Consider the following 5,366-nt stretch of genomic DNA (forward strand, 5'->3'; position numbering starts at 1 on the left):
TGGACTATCTACCCACCATATTTGGTCCAGATCTTTCTTTAAGTGCTTGAGTAACTCTGCTGACAAACAGACAAACAAACAAACAAATAGGGGTGAAAACATAGGCTACTCTCCTTGTCGGAGAGAGGCATTTCTATAGTCTACCAATTAATCGGTCTGAAATGCAGGATGCCACAAGAAGTCATTTGCACAGACTGAAAGTTTATATGAAATAACATTTAACAGTATTCAGGGGTCTACTGAAGTATATAAGCCTGTTACCGTAAAAAAGAACAAATATAAAATTATACCAGGATGGAACAGAAATGTAAAATAACTGCACAATAATGCTAGAAATAAATTCATGAGATGGTTAAGTCAAAATAGAAAGAGAGATACTTATGAATGTGGAGTGATGGTAAATAACTGGTATGAATTCAAAAAGGCAGTCGGAGAATGTAAAGCAAATGAAAGCAGAGAAATATGTACTTCTGTAATGGGAAAACTTTCTAATAAAAACAAAACTAGTTTTTGGAAGCGTGTAAAAAGGAAAAGAGGATGTACGAAAGAGATGGATGATATTAATGACACCAGTGATCCTTCAAAAATAGCAGATATCTTTGCTGAAAAGTTTTTAGGTAACGATAAGCTGATGAAATAAACCATGAAACTTCTTTTATAAATAAATTAAGAAGTATATGGAATGAAAGAAGAAAAATGAATTTAAATATTCTAAGGTGCCAACGGCCATACCACGTTCAGTACACTGCTTCCCGTCCGATCAGCGAAGTTAAGCAATGTTGGGTCTGGTTAGTACTTAGATGGGTGACCGCCTGGGAACACCAGATGCTGTTGGCATCCCTACGTGTCAAGTGGGGTTGGTGGAGGATTAGTGCCCCTCCCTGTAAAACAATTAACTCTAAGCCCTTGACCACCCCGTTTGGGATACATGGCGTCTGGCAATGAATGAATGAATGAACAATCAAAAACATTATCTCGAGAATAAATACTAGTGCAGGACATGATGGTATTCATACATCATTTTTAAAAGGTGCATCAGATTCTTTTCTTAATAATTTATCTTGTTTTTATAATTCATATTACGCTTATTGTTGCCTTCCTCCAAATCATTTAAAAGGATCTGTTAATCCTGTCCCCAAAGATAGCAAGAATTGTGCAGGTTCTTCTAAGTTTAGGCCAGTTATGCAGTCCTCATGCCTTTTAAAGATATTTGCATTTAACGTTTTAGATATTTCAGCAGAAAAACTGCACCTAAACTGTAGACAGTTTGGCTTTAAGAATGGATCGTCCACCACAGATACTTGTTTGATATGGAAAGAAATAGTGAAGAAATATACCGGTGATAAAAATTCTGCAATTGGCACTTACATTGATTTAAGTAAAGCCTTTAATCAAGTTAACCATTTCATTTTGGGAAGAAAACTTATAAAAAGGAATGTCCCTTTAGACATATTCATACTGGGACGCTGTTTAAGAAATCGACAAACAAAATAATATACTGTACACTGACATACTTTTTATAGCAGACATTACTATATAGATCAGGGTGTAAGGCAGGGTGGTGTTATCTCCCCCTTCCTTTTTAATTCTTACATAAACGGTACTTACGGATGACCTGAGCCACATCGAAATAGGATGCCAGTATGGAATAGCAACGTGTAACGTTCTGGCTTATGCAGATGACCTGGTGCGTCTAGCCGAATTTTTATCAGACACGAGCAGACCTTATACTAGACTGTTGTTGTATCAAAGATCATCGATTAATCACTAATAAAGATAAATCCAAATGCATGATAATTATATAGAAATCGTAAATCTGTAACAACTACAAGCATTAAGCTAGGTGAAGATGAACTGCAGGTTGTGGGGATTTATAAGTATTTAGGGCATTATTTTGCAGTCCAGTTTAACGGATAATGATGATATACATTTTCGATTAAATAATTTTCATTTTTATTTTAATATTTCAAAGGCTTTTATGTTTGTTAATATTAAAACATCTTTATTTTTTATTCTTATTGATATCCTGAGTATGTACTATCCTTATGGAATTCAGAAGATGTTTTTAACACTACAGTTTTCAAAATTTTTAACATTGCTCATAATAATGCCGTGAAACGCTTGTGTGTTCTTCCCACGTATGCCAGAAGTCGCATAATTGGATCGCATTGCAATCAGCTTCTCTTTAAGTATCATGTAGCTCTTGTACAGGCAAGAACATTTAAAAGGGTACTCAAATCTGATAAACCTAATTTTATTTGTATTAGTCCTTTTTTAACAGATGGATATTTTATGTCCTATGTTCGTAGTTTATTCAAATATACTTATCAAGTAAGCGCATTATCGGAGGACCTAGATGCTCTTTCATCAAGATTAGGCTGGGTACAGAGGCATAAGGACAGGCATAGATCTTGTTTTTATTATGGCTGTTAATTAACTTATTTTTAATGCTAATAGTTCTTAAGCTGTAGGCTTCCTTTTTATTAGCTCTTAGTAGATTATTAACTAATGACTACATATATGTACTTCTTTATGTAATGTATTAGCATTACAAAATAAAATGAATTGAACTGAACTTAGTAGCAATAGTAGTAGTAGTAGTAGTAGTAACAGTACTAGTAGTAGTAGTAGTAGTAGTTATCCCTCGTCTTCTGAACGTGAACCCGGTTGACTGCAAGCAAGTTACTATCCTTCCACAGTACACCAGTCTCCTGTACAGGATCAAACAAATTTTTTTTGTCTACTTTAGGTACGTTCGCGCATTCTACATACATTAAAGTCTCTTTTTCAACTCCTCTATTAAACTAAAAAATATATATATATTTTCCGTAAATATAGCTCATGCACAGCTACACATTACTATAAGACTGCCGTTCCTCGTCGTCATCGTCGTCGCCGTCGTCCTTCAATTTCTTCTTCGTCTTCGTCGTCGTCTTCTTCTTCTTCTTCTTCTTCTTCTCTTCCTCGTCCTCGTCATCCTCCTCCTTTTAAAACTCTGCATCATTTAACACGCTCCTATAAATTAAATCTTAGTAGACAGTATCTTTTGTTGTACTCCCCCTCCCTCCTCTGTTCCCCCAGCATCACCATCACTCTTCCTCTGCCTCATTTGCACCGGCTGAAGGGCAAACAGCCGATAATCATTGAATATCATGCACGGCTGGGTTTTCATTTCATGGTTGAGTGCGAGCGTGGCTGGACGTTGGCTGAAACTAAGCTGGGTTCGACCAAGATGGAGCGAGAGAGAGAAACTAGCAGCGTAGTGTTTTTTCTCCTTAATTTGGCCCAGATTTTCTTTCCTTTGCAGCTTATTGCATGTGGTACAGTGGCAGAAATAGACATTACCACGACTCTATGTCCTTCTCCAAAACATTTCTGAGTGACCTGCTTGATATTTCAGTGCCATTCTTTTATAATAACTCACCATTCGAAATGGTGATATGACAAATTTTGTCCACGTCAGAGTAAACAAGAGTATATTTTGGCTCATCTGGTCGTGAATCCAGTGGACTGCAGAGCAAAAAGGCCCCTTCTGCAGCCCACCATATTCATATCGGGAAATAGGGAAGGAAATGGGGGACGTTTGTATAACAGGGCAGTGGAACCGTCCAGTTATATCGGTCTCTTCACGTGAAAAATGTCTCTCTGCAGTATAAATGTAAGGATACGGCGCGTTGGTTATAACTCGACAAAGATTTCTAACCTCGTTCTGTTTCAGTTGGTGGCCAAGCGAAGTCATACTGAAAATGTAGCTTTGTCTACTAACCATCGAGACTCGCTACTACTTCATAGCTATGGGCCATCGAAATTCACGCAAGCTCAATTCGTTTTAAAGTTTTTCCCTGTTGCATCTCATTGTTCAAACGTGGCCGTTGACGAAGATGAGCCGGACTGATACCTATCGACTGCACGAGGGTCATTACGGCTTAATCCTTGGCGGAGACCAATGTGTATCAATCCGGTTAACGCCAGATGATTCACCTGCCACTGAGACAATCCAGGATCGGATCTGAGAGTTAAGACATTGTCAGCTGTTGCACTCTGGCTGACGGTGTTGGAGAGGGATGCACCGATAGGATCTGGTCGGCTCTGCCTCCCTGTTATGCAAACATCCTTCAGCCCTCTTCCAGTCCCCATAGAGGAGTGTTAGAGTGCAGGAAGAGAGCAACTATATTTTGCAGTCCGCCGGGTTCACATTCAGATTAACCTGGAGTTCCAGCAACCACTACTCACCACGAGGGAGCTTTCGAGGTCCTTGGGTTAAGACACTATTTAAAATCAAAGTTTCGTTATCCTTAGATTTTGGATACATGATGATGTTATGAAGTATAGTCCAGAAAACGAACACAGACGATTGGATGAAGGGAAAAAATGGAAAAGAGATTTTAAGGCCTATTCCAAAAACTATTAAATGGGGAAATCATGGTAGTAATCAATCAACAAGATCAACCAAAGCAAGACTTGTCATCAAAGAAGGCATGAAGAATCGGATACGTAAAAAGAAAACCAAAATACCAAGGGATGAATAAGGAAATAAGTAGCAAGTGTAGCATTGGGGTATGCTCAGAAATAGGACAGAGAAACATTGTATTCCCACCTATGAGAAAGGACAGAACCAGGATGGTCAGGAAGAGAGGGAAGGAAATCGAAGACAGGGAGGGGAACTTCCCCTTGTTTTTAATAAAAATGTAAGCAAGTAGCTGGGCAAGGGCAGGAAAATCCGTTGGACAAACATAAAGAAGAGATAGCGACGTAAATGGCTTTAAGAATGGACCTGCTAGAAAAGTAACAGAAGTATTCTTGTTCACTTTAACTAGGCGTAACATTTCCGTCCATTCATATTGAATGCCAAGCCGTAAAAAACAGATTAACATTGAAAATGGTGCTAGGCATGAACAATTATTACAAAAAGGATGTAGCGCCAAAATACCGTCATATTTTCCGACTGAGCTGCGGGAAAACTTCATAAGGACCGAAATCTCCGCCAAGATAACGTAAATTGAACGAAAGAAGTGGAATAATTGTAGTAGGTGTGTTAAGAGGAATGAAGCAATAAGAAGCAAACGAGAGATGTAGATGACAGTAAAATTAACAAGAGCGAGCATTCCTAGCGTGCAATACCCACGCGCTCACCAGTTGGTCCAAAGGCAGAACATTTGCCTTTGCCTTGTGCCCTTGACCTTGGCCGATTACTCTGAAAACAGAATTCCTTCATCTTTGCTTTACCCTAATCCTCTCACAAAGTTTGGTCAAAATCGGATCAAAATTGCTAAGTTGACCTCTTCATGTAATGCTCACCTTTGACCTCGCCATGTGACCCTGACCTTTGGTTCCTCCTTATGATCTTGACCTTTGACGATATATAT

At 38.6% G+C, this 5,366-nt stretch overlaps 1 non-coding gene across 1 annotated transcript; it reads left to right on the forward strand.

Moving 5' to 3' along the window:
- Positions 1–718: 718 nt before the first annotated feature.
- LOC145401145 (5S ribosomal RNA) lies at positions 719–837 on the forward strand. The gene has a single exon (XR_013897557.1). It is a non-coding gene; the product is annotated as a 5S ribosomal RNA (ribosomal RNA).
- Positions 838–5,366: the final 4,529 nt, after the last annotated feature.

This window comes from Coenobita brevimanus, chromosome 54 (assembly GCF_032717465.1).
Source record: "Coenobita brevimanus isolate Jiangsu-jjx chromosome 54, ASM3271746v2, whole genome shotgun sequence".
NCBI lineage: Eukaryota > Metazoa > Arthropoda > Malacostraca > Decapoda > Coenobitidae > Coenobita > Coenobita brevimanus.